Below are 14857 nucleotides of genomic sequence, written 5' to 3' on the forward strand. Positions count from 1 at the left end.
AGGGCTTGCGATGGCCGTTTGCCGACTGGCGCAGCGAATGGGTTAAGCACATCCATTCGTTCTGTTGTAGATAAGGAACAATTAGAAGTAAAGCCAGCAAGCAAATGCTTTACTGTTCAATAGCATTGTAGACGTTACTTCTCTTTATACTTCTGGTTGGTGATATTTGTTTTGCAGCTTTTACAGCTCTTGGTGGCTTTTTGAAGTGAAGTTAGTATCCTTGAGATATAAAGCTTATCACCCACTTGCCTTTCATAATGGAGGAACACACTTACAGAGACACGGCTCCACCGACCAGAATGGGGAGCAGATGTGCATGACCGGGGGGGGGGGGTCGGGGAGGGATGAGCTTTTACTATTTCCCCAATAAATGTCTTCACCTAATAGGTGTTTATTTCGTGCTAATAGTTTTGTTCAGGTCTGCTTTCTAAAACGGATTTTTTTCCTAGTTGACACGGATTGCAAGGCTGATAGGGCCATCGAGGGGTTTGAATCTTCCTTCGAGTTATAACCTGTTGTCCCTGGGAGTAAACTACTTAAATTTCTTTTTCTTCCCACTGCACAACGGGTTTCTGCTTCATTTTTCATTTTGTGCATTTCATCATCTGCTTGTTGGCCTAATAAAGACGATTCAGTGACCTGAAGGCTCGCTACTTTCAATTGGGCGCCTAGCTTAAAAGAATTTAAGCGAAGGCATGATCTTATAGCCATGGTGTGCTATCAGAGGTGGCTGCAAGATCTATTGAGTAAACTGCTTCACTTCTAGTTTGTTCGGAAACTAGTGCACTTTCACCTATTTGTTATAAATCTTGCTGGCAAGTGCTTAGGCAAGTCCTCTCCAGACGACTTCAGTCTATTATCTCCTTTGGTAACGGACCACAATGGAAGGGTCTCTGTTTGATGTGAAAAGCAGCTGTGCCACACATGTTTCCTTTCAAATCCTAGTTTTTGCTCTCCTCAGAAGGGGAAGTGAATTTCAGGGCTGGACCGTGTCTCCATTTGACTGATGCAATTGGAGTCAGATTTTTGATCCGTGTTAAAAAAAATAATCGGAGACCTGTTGCAGAGCTTTAAATTTATTTAACAGCCAGAACATAGGAGATTTTAACGCTGCAGGGGCTAAAAAAGTTTCCTAGGTATGTCCAGAAGACCTGGAACCAAGGTTGTAGTGTCTCGAGGTAACCGACTAGGCACCACTCACCAGGACACTGTGGAAAGTATTAATGTCCTCCACAGGGAGTGCTCGACATGGGGATGCTACAGACGACGTTGGCATGTATGATGCATGGGTATCACTGGTGTCCGAGAATTAAGATTTTGCTGAAGCTCTATGAAATCTTTGACGTGTAAATCTATATGTATGGAGATGAAGTGGAGATCTGGATGTTTATGATGCCATTCTCAAGGAGATGACTGTTGCGGATGAAGTCTTTTCTGAACAGGACTGTCAAAAAGTATAATCTGAGTTCTTGGTGTAAAAGGCAGAAGATGATGGTCTGGTGTCAGGGAAGGACCCATCTTCTGCATATTTGTGGATGGCATCCCAGAAGTTTATTTTCAACCAAGATGGCATTGATGACAAGCTTGCCATGGGAGTGCCTCCTTAGGAGTTTTGGTTGAAAGTGAGGCACCATTGATTGGGAGTGTGATGGGATGTTCGCAGAGTTATAAGCATCCACTGTGACGGTCTCCAAGTTATGTCCTCTTTGTCAAAGATGATTTAGATGGCAAGAGTCAATGTTTTGAGAGTCGCCAGCATAGTCAACATCGAACATTGATGTATCAACTGCATTACTGAGTTAGCTGTCAGACTGGCATAGACGCCGATGTCAGAGGTAAATGAAGAGACATGCTATGGGGATCGTAGATCTGTTTCTATGTCTGCAGTGGGAAGGTGCTGAACCCACCTATGACTGCTTACATGTTGGGCTCAGGCCCTCAAAGCCGATCTTGAATGAGGCTGGGAGTGATGAAGTAGACTGTGTCCGCTTCTTCACTTGAGGATTTCCCTCCTGGGAAGTCCTTGCTGGAATGCTATTTTTAGGCAGAGATGCTGGAGAGTTTGCCTCCGCAAGCGGCTGCCTCTTCTTTAGCATTCATGTTTTCAAGCAGTGCACAAAGTTGGATGCCCTCCCTGTTCTTATGAGTTCTTTTGGACATCTTTTGGCAGATTTTGGAGTCATTTACTGCGCAAGATGCAGGAAGACACTACACATACCTAGTAGGTGTCTGAGACTGCCTTCTTTCTTCCACAGTAGGGACACTTCTCAAACAGAGAAGGCATTTTGACAGGAAAACCTCTTAGAGTGGAAAACAAATTCTTCAAGATGTGGAGCAAAAATGGAATTTGGTCTCAATGAGAAGAATTTTGAAGAACAACCGGAGGTATAAAGCCTCACACATATTCTCAGTTCTTTAATATGGCCCTGTGAGAAGTATCCGAGTAAGTGAAGAAAACTGCCAGTAAAAAGCGTTTTGGGCAGAGGGTCCTCCTTCTGAAGTTCTTTAAGAGACCCGATTCTTTTCACTCTGTTTTACGTTAGAAGTCTAATAAGGTACATTTTTCTAAACCTTTACACATTTTACCTCCATTTTCACCTACGATGTTGAAACGTAGTTTTAAAATGACAGGATTAAATGGTTGGTTTTTCAGAAAAAAATCCTCTCAATAGAATGATGTAGTGTGATGTTTCCATCCTGTGGATAAAAGAATGTTATATTAAATGAACAACCTATCTATGGTACAGTGCTCGTGATCCACCCTAGACAGTGGGCGACCATTCAACCATTTGTGACCATTAATGAAGATTCTATAATTTACAACATTTTAGTCAGGTTTGCAAAAATTTGTCATCTTTGCACCCCGGGAATAGGAGCTCAAATGCAGATCACATTGTCTTTTTTTAATATAATTTTTTATTAAAGAAAAAGAACTTGGATACAAGGCAATAAGACAATACATTCAGGTCTGTGTTCAAGAAGGAGTGCAACTGCAGTACAGCATAATACAAACATCATTGCTGCAAGGGGGGGGGGGCAGTGAGGAGACAAAATCAGTACCTAATCATAAAAGCTGCACAAGACTTGGAATGCCGGATCGGTGGAAAGGGAGACCCCTGAGGTCTCCAAGAATGGAGGCGTACATACATTCCCAAGGTAGGAGTTCCACAGGCTCCAAATTTTATTCCATTTCCTGAGTCTACCCCGTGCCACATACACAGTCTTCTCCCTAAACGTACACCAGTCCATGTTCTCCTTCCATGCCAAAACCGTGGGCGGACGCTGGGAGCCCCACAACTGCGCGATATCTCTTAGCAATCATATTCCCAAGGGTTGCCCACTGCGTCTGTGCCACATCATAGTCATTTGGTTCCCACACATTCAACAGGCAACGCCTGGCTTCGGGCAATAATGCCACACCCGTGACTCTTTCCATCACAGCATGTACACGATTCCAGAACACCACCACCTCCGGACACTCCCAAATTATATGAAGGAAGGTTCCAACCAGTCCACAACCACGCCTACATAACCCATCCACTGAATAACCCATACGAATCAAGCACAAACCAGTTACATATATCCGATGCAGGATTTTAAGTTGAACGGGCCGGAATAGCGACCGCCGTAGGAGAGGATAGCGCAGACTGTCAGTCCTCGTCATCCAAATCTAGACCATTGCTGGTCCAAACCTCCCTGAGCCGCACCAACAGATCCGTTCAATTATTATCAATTTCTTATATAACAAAGAAATAGTGCTGTCGGGCACATATCCGTCAAGCACCCTATCTTCTAGTGGGGAGGATTCGGGGATGTCAGTACCCTCAGGAAAAACCGAACTCAAGGCGTGGGTAATCTGTGCATATCGGAAGAATTCCCTATCACTCAGCTCATACTCTACCTTCAGTGCCATGAAGTTCTTGACTTTACCCTTGACCCACAGATCACTCACCCTACTAATACCAATCACATCCCACTTTTCAAATCCTTTAGTCTTCCACAGGCAACCCAGTCTATCAGACACGTGGAGTGGAGTCGCGCGGGTCAGTCAATCCCTCCATCCCGTTACCGCATTTGCATCATGCCACACTCGTACCGCTATCTTGGTGGGTCACGAAAGGCAGATCACATTGTCCAATTTCATTACTACAATATTTTATTACCAACTGACATAGTCAAAATTATTTAGAAAAGGAAACCAGGCAGCTGGAGCTTTCAGTTTGGATGTAACATCCCAAAATGAGGCATTCCAACAAAAGGGTCATTTTAAAATAGGCCTTTATAATAAACACAATTAACCATACAATGGTTGCATTTGAAGTTCACAACCACTGCAGGAGTAAATCTTTCCATTATTCTCTACCCATCTTATCACACTTCAAAGTCTCCTAAAGTCACTGCCTGAATTCACCAAATTCATTCTCAATTAGGTTTGGCAAACATGAGATGCAAGTGGACGCAGGTAAAATAAATAATGAACATGCTGATTTACTTTCACAGCATTCCGTGTGAAGCTGCTGTAAATTAAGAATCAGGATGCCATTGGGACCAAGTAAGATAAGTGGGTGAGCACTATACCTTAGAGCCCGCAGCTTAATGAAAAATCCTGAGCTGCTCCGAATCCACAGAGTTACCAACGTAGCACCGATAACTTTAATCTTGCCCTGAATAGTTGGGTGATGATTGTATTTGTATGTGGGTATTTGTAAAGCGCAACCTGTCGCTCCGGAAGGGGCATCCTGGCGCTGTGCATGTGTATATTAGTGGGTAGAGCTCTAGATTGCCGCCATTACAAAGCTGTCGGATAGCTGGTAGATCCATGTTTTAAGATGTTTCCTGAAAATGCTCTCCTTGTCAATCAGTCTAAGATCTATAGGCATGATGTTCCACGCCCTTGATGCTAGGACCGTAAATGTTTTGCCTCCCTTGGTTTTGTATTTGTACCTCGGGATCCTGGTTAGGTTACCTCCCGAGGACCTCAGGCAACGTGATGGGTAATAGCGAACAAAACGCTTAACGAGGTACTTTGGACCTATGTTGTTTAAAGCTCTGAAAGAAGTCAATAAGAGCTTGTATAGAATCCTCTTGTGAAGGGGCAGCCAATGTAGGGTTTGTAGTGACGCAGAAGCAGAGGATTTTCTTGGCAGTTTGAAAACTAATCTTGCAGCAGCGTGTTGTACGCTCTGCAATTTTCTCAATGTGGACCTTTTCACTCCAGCCATCAGACCATTGCAATAATCTAGCCGTGATAGTATTAACGCTACCACGACTGATTTTCTGGACGCAATGGGCAGGAAGTCGAAAAACTTCTTGAGTGACTTGATTAGGTCAAAGCAGCATCCTGCTGTAATCCTGACGTGCTCATCGAAAGATAGAGCCGAGTCAAATTGGACTCCCAGATTTCGTGCAGAGTCCACTGAACTAGGCGGGGCCGGTGAATCATTTGGCCACCAATCCTTGGGACAGATTAGATGATCCTTACCTAGCGGGAGGATTTCTGTTTTACTACTGTTGCATTTCAAGTGGTTATTACTCATCCACTGAAAAAGCTCCTTCAGGCATGTCTGAAACTTCTGTTCTGCATCTATATCATTTTTGTCAATCGAGACGACAAGTTGTGTGTCGTCAGCGTATGACGTGACTAGGATCCCATGGGATTCTATCACAGCTATTAGGGGGGGCCATATAGATGTTGGAGTAATGGACTCAAAATGGACCCCTGAGGGACGCCAGATGAAATAGTTTTTTTCGCTGGATAGGTAAGGGCCCAGGGATACAGTTTGAGACCTATTAGTCAGAAAAGATTTTATCCATGCCAAAGCTGTATCTGTCACACCAATATCTCTCATCCTATTAATCAGGATGTTGTGGGAGATGGTGTTGAACGCTGCCGTGAGGTCTAACAGGATGAGGACAGCTTTCCTTCCCTCATCCTGTAGGAACTTGATGGAATCTGTAAGTTCAATGAGGGCAGTTTCGTCGAATGTCTGGGACGGAAACCTGACTGTTGGGGATGTAGAATATTATGCCCATCGACAAAGTCTTCCAACTCACAGTAAACCATCTGTTCCGTAATTTTTCCCAATACTGGAAGGAGCGATATTGGGCGCATGTTCGACTGCACCAACAAGTGCTCAGTTGAGAGGTAGGCCTTCAAGGCATTTCTATTTACACTGCCAGACACTGGTGGGAAGATAAAGGAGGAACTGAATCCCTCCCTTCTATAGTCACAGTGCACAATCTGTTGAGTAAATAGTGAAAGTGGGTTTTGGAGTGGCTAAGTTACCTCAGTATCGAGGCACTCTGGGGCAGTCTTTATCAGAAGCGCACCAGAATCAGCCACATGATCGTTGAGTGCCCATAGAGCGATGCTATTTTTGTAGCAGGACATTCATAGCAAAAGTTAAAGGAAAGAAAGGTTAAAAAAAACACCCAAGAGGCCACTCACACAGTACAGCTTGGTTTCATCTTCCAATATTACTGTGTAGGTCTGAATTCAGAGAAAACAGTTTAACATGGTGATGTTTTAAGCCCCAAGTTATGGGGATCATCATATCATAACTATATATATATATATATATATATATATATATATATATATATATATATATATATATATACCTGGATATTTACCAAAGTGAAACATTCACTGACCCAGCAGTATTGCAATTTTCTTTTCGTAAAACTATTGTAATCCGTACAAAAATGAAGGCCCAATGAAATACAGTTCGTGTTCATACCTCATAGGATTCTCCTTCAATGTGGTAACAATGCATTAACCGTGATATTTACCCAATCACATAAAAATCAACAGTATAGTTGAACACAACTAAACAATAAATATAACATGTCTTGCCATTTATTGCTGAAACCAGGTCTTACATTGTGATGTAAGAATCAGAAAAGGAACTCAACTAATGAATGGAAATTGAAATAAGTAGTTCAAGGATATAAAGCTGAAGAACTGTAGGGCAAAAATAACTCCGCCTAAATAGCAATCCTGGTGCACGCGTCTTTGTCGTTTGACAGTACTATTTCACAGTTATGTTAAGCAGCAGCAATCTCAGTTTCTGTGAGAGGCAGGCAAAATGGCAAAATGCAATTTAGAGAATACAATTGTTTTGTGGGTTGCATGACAGATTTTAACAGAGTATGTTGCAAAGATGTTTCGATGCACTTTTCTGATTCAGATCGCCTCATTTACAAATAGTTCTATGGACGAACATTTGAGTAACTACCCAAACACCCTAATGCCAAAGTAGGAAAAACTATTGAGCTTTTCTGGAGTGTTGAATATAAAGAGAGGGGGACTATTGTTAAATTGTGCTCAGATAGTGAAAACTAACTTTCAGAATTCTTTAGCTCATCCAGCGGCTATTATTTATTCCAAAGTAACCAGGAAGCTAGCTTAGTGGCACACAGGATGGGCAAGTTAAATATATTACACAGGACTTTAAAGTGATATCTATCATAATCTGAATAATTGTTAAATAGCCAAGAAGAACATTAGTTACTTACCTGTAAACTGTGGTTCTCCAGTATTGGTGTCTTTCATAGATTCACATGCTTGAATATTCCCAGTCGTCGAAGTGGGAGTCCCACGGTACATAAAATAGTAGTAAAATATATATATACATATAGAAAAATTATATAATTATACATATACATAAGAAATGTAATACATATAAAATATAAATATACGTAAAGTTAAAATTACCATAGAACTGAAAGAAAACCCATAGAGGCTTTAAAGGGAGAATTCACTTTAGTAACATCAGTCATTATAATAGTCCACATTCCAACCAATCAGGTAACAGCACCCTCTAGAACCTTCTCCTGAGAAGCTCAAGCCCTCAGATTTTTGTAGCATCAAAGTGACCAAGAGTGCATAAGGAGAAGAGAGCCTCTGAGGGGAGGAAGGGTGGGTCACATGTGAATCTATGAAAGACACCAATACTGGAGAACCACAGTTTACAAGTAAGTAACTAATGTTCTTCTCCAGTATTAGGGGTGTCTTCATAGATCCACATGCTTGAAAAAGAGTAGAAAGCAGTAAAATGATATACATATAGGTTATAAAAAGCATTTCAAAACCAAGTAAGTACAACCATAACATGATTTAGATCGCATACATTAGACATATGGTAAAACCTTTTATGACAGGAGGCGGGAAGCAACAGAGGCTCACCTTAGTTAAAAAGACTTCGTAACACAGCCTGGCCCACAGCAGCATCTGCAGCATTCGCTGATTCCAGACAGTAGTGTCTCGTAAACGTGGGTCTGCTCGACCACGTTGCAGCTCTGCAGATCTGACGCAGAGGCACTCCAGCAAAGAGGGAGGTAGATGATGCCACAGCCCTTGTCGAATGTGCTCGCACCTGAGCAGATAGGATTTCCTGCCAGGCAATGGCAGAAAGAAATGGCAGAAGAGATCCATCTCGTAATAGATTGTTTAGTGACTGCCTGTCCTTTACAAACTCGGCCATAAGCTACAAAGAGCTGGTCTGACTTACAAAAAGGAGCGGTGCGTTGGATGTAGAATTTCAGGCAACGTTTTAAATCCAAGGAATGGAAAGAACGCTCAGCAGGAGACTGAGGGTTGGGGAAGAAAGTTCTGAGAATGACGAGCTCATTCAGGTGAAAATCCGAAGGAACTTTGGGAATGAATTTTGGATTTGTCCGTAAAGTAACAGTGTCTTTAGAGAATTGAAGAAATGGAGGTTGTATCGTGAATGCTTGGATGTCACTTACTCGCCATGATGACATAAGCGCAAGTAGAAGAGCTACCTTCCACGTAAGGAATTTTAAGTCCACTGAATGTATGGGCTCAAAAGGAGATAGGAGGAGCGGAGATAAAACCAGATTCAGGCGCCAAGAAGGCGGAGGACGACGTATGGGCGGATGCATTCGAAAGAGGCCTCTGAAGAACTGTCGAATGATCCGAGAGGAATACAAAGAGGTGGTGCCATCATGCCAAAAGCGGGAAATCACTGCCAGAAAGACTTTAAGAGTGGAATGAGAAAGTCCTGACTTCGCTAGAGATAAGAAAGGCAGGATTTGCTCCGGCTTGGCGTGCATTGGATCAAGGGCTTCCTTGTGACACCAGACACAAAAATGCTTCCATTTCAATTTATTGATATGTTTTGATGGTGGAAGGAGCACGTACATGAGCCAGCACCTTCCTGCACTCCGGAGTGATATTCAGACCTGCAAACTCATGGTGTTCAGGTTCCAAGCATGCAGTTGGAGATAAGCCGGATCCGGATGGCAAATCTGCCCCCTTGTTCATGGTGAGGAGGTGAGGCAGAGGGCGAAGAGGTATCGGATCGCACTGAGACAACAGTATGAGGTCCGAGAACCACAGGCGACGTGGCCACCAGGGCGCAGTCCGAATGACGTGGCACGGTTGGCGCTTCATCCTGTGCAGGAGGCGCAGAACGAGAGGGAGCGGGGAAAAGCGTAGACAAATTCGCTCGACCAATTGATCGAAAACTTATTCCCGCTCGACTCTGATGGGATGCCGACTTGCAAAGCGTAGGCATTTGCGGTTGGTTGGAGTCGCAAACAGATCCATCTGTGGATTTCCCCAATGGCGAAAGATGTACTCCAGAGTGGGTTGGTGGAGTTCCCACTCGTGATTGTCCGACAAAGATCTGCTGAGACAGTCGTCAAGAGTGTTGGAGACGCCCGGCACGTGAACTGCGGTCAGGTGAACTTGGTGTTGAATCGCCCAATTCCAGATTTTTTGCGCCTGCTTAGAAAGCAGAATAGACCTCGTACCTCCCTGCTTGTTGAGGTAGTGCATGCTGGTGGTGTTGTCTGTCTGCACCAGCAGTGATTGGCCTTGTATCAGAATCCGGAAAGACTTCAGGGCAAGGAAGATGACCAAGAGTTCTAGACGATTTATATGCCATATGCGTTGAGCTGTCATCCACTTGCCCTTGACTGACATGCCTTCGAGGTGTGCCCCCCAGCTCTCTAAGGAAGCATCCGTCGTGAGGATGAGTGAAGGAGGTGTTTCCTGGAAGGGCCGACCTGCGGCGATATTCGGAAGATGAGCCCACCATTCCAAAGCCGATTGAATGCGGGGGGTCAGCAAGAGTTTGTCGTTGAACGACCCAGACACTTGTTTCCATTGTTTGTCCACCTCCTCCTGTATGACTCATGTGAAGTCTGCAGTGTTGGATCAGATGTATGCAAGAGGAGGCCATGCCCAGAAAGGATTTAAAGATCGGGACAGAAACTGACTTTTGATTTGAGAAAAGCGACCATCTTGAGTATGCGAAGTTGTCGCTCCTGGGACACAAACATCTGCGCCAGACGAGAATCGATTAAGGCTCCTAGAAAGATTCTCTGTTGTGATGGGCGAAGATGAGACTTCTCCTGATTCACAGAAAGGACTAATTCGTGAAAAAGTGACAGACCTATCTGAGTATGGTGTCTTGCTGTTCGACGTGTCTGAGCTTTTATTAGACAATCGTCTAGATCAGGGTAAAATTGAACGCCTTGTGGGTGAAGGAAAGCCGCGACTGGAGCCATGATCTTCGTGAAGACTCTCGGCGCTGATCGAAGGCCGAAAGGCAACACCTTGAACTGGAAGTGCTTCGATCCGACAGTGAAGCAAAGATATTTCCTGTGTTTGTGATGTATTGGCACATGGAAATATGCATCTTGGAGGTCGATAGTGAAGAGGAATTCTCCGGGATTGAGGTATTGCAAAATTTCCAGGAAGGTCAACATTCGGTAAGTTTGCGATTTGATGAATTTGTTGAGGGCTCTTAAGTCCAGAATGGGGCGCCATTCTCCAGATTTCTTCTTGATTAAAAAGAAGCGGGAATAAAAGCCCCTGCCCTGTTGAACTCGAGGAACCACTTCGACAGCCCCTTTTTTATCAGGATCTTGACTTGAGCCAACAGATCTTTGAAATTAGGTGGTGGGGGACCAGAAGGTCGACGGGTGGGTGGAAATGTTGTAAACTCTAGAACATGTCCTTTCGAGATGACATCCAGGACCCAACGATCCGAGGTGATATGAGACCAATTGGAGAAGTTTTGGGAGATTCGACCTCCAATTTTCAGAGTCGGAGAACACTTGTTGGGGAAGTCACTGCTTTTTGGAGGGGTTTCACCCTCTGTAATTATTTTTCCTCCGATAAAGCCTTGAATCGGACTGGCGATTCTGAGATTGATAGGTGTACCTTTGTTTGTTGTCGCTATAGGAGCAATACTGGGAGGAGCCACGAAAAGTTGAGGAGCCACCTCGGCCACGTGCTCCACGAAAAGGCCGTTTCCTGTACAGGAGGCTTCCTAAGGAACGAGCTGTATCTGTGTCCTTTTTAATGGATTCAAGAGCGTCGACAACATGCTTGCCAAAGAGTGAATCACCATCATATGGCAAATCAAGAATTCTCGCCTGCACCGCGGGCCGAAAAGCTGTTGATTTGAGCCAGCCCTGGCGTCGTAAAATGGCAGCTCCAGCAAGTTGTCTGAAGCCTGTTGATGAGATGTCGACAGCACAGTCTATAATCTCTGCAGAGATTTTTTCTCCCTCCTGGACTATTGTCTGGGCCTCGGTTCGGACAGAATCTGGGAGCTGATTAATCAAGGCCGCAGTCTCAGACCACATCTGGCGGTCATATCTCCCGAGGTTGGCCAGGGAGTTCGCCACTCTGACCGTTGTGGCAGCTATGGTGGTAAACTTCTTACCAATAGAGTCCAACCGGCGTCCCTCTTGGTCTGGAGGGGAGGTGAGAGGAGTGGCCGGATTCCTTGAACGTTTCTGGGCAGCCTGCGTTACAACGGAGTCCGCCTTGGGGTGAGAGACAAGGCATACTGGAGAGTCTGCAGGTGCCTTGTACTTTTTGTCTAGATGTGGCAACACAGCTGGGATGGAGTTTGGACGTGCCATAGTTTAAGGCCTTCCTGCCAAATAAATTCAATGATTGGGATAGTATGATTCTGTTTAAGAGGCTGATCTTTGAAGTCATAGAGGAAGCAATCAGTTTGCTGCATCTATAAGGTTAAATGGAAGCGTTTGGCAGCACACACCATTAAGTTATGGAAGCTTCCAATGTCCACCGGCGGGGAAGGCAAAGGCGACGTCGGTGGCGTAGATGGTGTTTGAGCTCTATAATCGTCCCAATCCGCGAGGACATCTTGGTCAGTGTCTTGATTGACATCCGCATCATCATCAGTATCTTGCTGTTGTTGGACTGGCGACTGCGGCATCTCCGTATGTACGGGTGTTGGCGCCGCAGGTTGAAGAGTTGGTGAGGTAGTCTCAGATGGAGAGAACCTGCGATTATAATCGTCCAACATATTTTGCAAGTTGGCCACCAGAGAAGACGGCATTTGAGTCATACCATGCACATGCGGTGCCTCAGAATGAGCAACGTGGACAGGAAAGAGCACATCCTTCCTCCTCATACTCATCATCTTCCTCCTGGCACTTGATATTGAGTTCAGATGGACTATTTGCAGGACGAAAAACCTCATTGACATAGGAACCGTCACCAGAAACGTCTTCTGCAGACTCAAATAATTTCGTTGGCAGAGTTTCCGTCATAGGACTCAAAGGAACAGGCCGTTTCACCACTGAAGCTGTAACCACTGTGAAAGTCGCTGTAGCGAGTGAATGTTGCGTCGTTGACGGTCCCGTCGACGAGATGGCTGCAGATGGCAATGGAGCCCTCGACGGAGATAATATCTTTTCTTTAGTCGTAGATTTCCGTGCCGTCGACTGAGTGGTCGACGAAGATGAAGCAGTCGGCGTAGACGGCACCGTCAACGAGGATCTTGCCGTCAACGTAACCGTCAAGGGTGTAGCCGTCGACGAAGAGAAGGCCGTCGACGAAGAGAAGGCCGTCGACGAAGAGAAGGCCGTCGACTGAGTGCGTGTCGACGGGGTCTTAGACGATGAATGCTTCAGCAGAAGCATCGACGAGGCAGGTTTTACGGCAGTCGACAAAATCTTAAGGATAGATGGAATAGGCCTCACCTGTGGGAGCGTCGACGACTAGGTAGTAGTCGTAGTCCTCGTAGACATCGAACATGTCGTCGTCAACGTTGGCACAGCGTCTACTGATTTTGTGGTAGTCGACAGACGCGTCGACGGTCCCGTCGACGAGCTGGCGCCCGACTTAGATGACGGGGCACAGCTTGGGATTGCGATGCCAGAGAACCAGGTCCCGTAGGCGTGGAGACTTGCAAATCCCGTGGGGAGACAGATTTTGAAGCGCCAACGAGCTTCTTGCTCTTCAGAAAAGGAGATGGCATCTCAGTCTTTGACCCACGCTTGAGAGGGACTTTGGAATGGAAAGAAGACACGCTTTCCACGTCAGAAACAGGGTCTTCAAAAGTCTTCAACTTCTGTAGCCACAGAAGGAGACTGGCCTCTCTATCCTTCAGTGTCTTAGCGGAGAAGGTCCTACAGAACTTGCAGTTCTTAACTTCATGGTCCGGATAAAGACAGTAAATACACTTACTGTGAGGATCTTCATGAAAAAGGCGAAGCTTTCCACAGGATGAAAAAGGTCTAAATAAAGATTTTTTAGTTGTAGACATCTTCAGAGATTAAGTAAGCAAAAGAGTTGAAGAAACTGAGCAGAGCTCAGGGAGACTCCCTTCACACGACGTGCAGTAGAAAATCTGAGGGCTTCAGCTTCTGATAAGGTTCTAGAGGGTGCTGTTGCCTGATTGGCTGGAATGTGGACTATTATAATGACTAGGATATGTTACTAAAGTGAATTCTCCCTTTAAAGCCTCTATGGGTTTTCTTTCAGTTCTATGGTACTTTAACTTTACGTATATTTATATTTTATATGTATTACATTTCTTATGTATATGTATAATTATATAATTTTTCTATATGTATATGTATATATATATATTTTACTACTATTTTATGTACCATGGGACTCCCAATTCGACGACGGGGAATATTCAAGCATGTGAATCTATGAAAGACACCCCTAATACTGGAGAAAATATGCCCCACGCCCCCTATAGTCAGTTAAAATACAATACTGTCATTGGTAACTGCAAGTTGTGATCTGCTAGGAAGGCCTAAAATCAGTATTTTGTCAGATTTTGTTATCTTTGTCACCTCAACTATTCTACCAACACGGATCAAACAGTTAGAGGAGGATTAACGCGTTGACTTTCCTGGAATGGAAATTCTATATAAATTGTTGTAAGGTATGAAGATAGTCTAATTCTACCTTTCATCAACCTCATGAAATAATGGGGAATATTTAATCCTCACTAATCTATTTTTTTTACAATGACTAACCCCGATACCCAAATCCCAATTTATGAATGAATATTGCTGAAGCCATGGCACTGCACACAAACCTCTTCACTTGGCTGCATTTAAGTGAGTGAGGCCAGCTCCTTCCATTGTCATCACCCTTCCATACTTTTTTGATGAACCCTTTACGTGCAAATTGAGCAATGGATACTTAAATATATACATAAAAAAGGAGCTTTAAAAATGATATTTAACTACAAGTAAGACAAACGTTAAAAGGAAAGGCCTATTTACTTAGGGGGCACATGCAATAATCTACCACGTTTGTGCCACATCATCTGTAAACATTTGCTCATTGCAATGGCTATTATTGGAGTTGTGTCGCTCCTGGGTATTCTAAGGGCCACTATATATTTTGTGACCTTCAGGTTTTTACATACCGGAATAATCTATTTCTAGCACGGATTGCGGTACCTTGACAGAATTGCAAATTTGTACGGGGGATGAGATCAAAGGCAGCTCGAAGATCGATGAATGCCACAAAGATGTTGCTGTTGTAGTAGCGTATATTTCCAGTGTAATATGGTAAATCTGAAAACGTTGTCTACAG

General features: G+C 44.2%; 1 protein-coding gene across 3 annotated transcripts in view; it reads right to left on the minus strand.

The window, feature by feature from the left end:
• The window catches only part of ZEB1 (zinc finger E-box binding homeobox 1), a 427369-nt gene that overhangs the window by 54617 nt on the left and 357895 nt on the right, over window positions 1–14857 (minus strand). The gene's annotated exons all lie outside the window — the stretch shown is intronic.

Source organism: Lissotriton vulgaris, chromosome 10 (assembly GCF_964263255.1).
Source record: "Lissotriton vulgaris chromosome 10, aLisVul1.2, whole genome shotgun sequence".
NCBI classification, from domain to species: Eukaryota; Metazoa; Chordata; class Amphibia; order Caudata; family Salamandridae; genus Lissotriton; species Lissotriton vulgaris.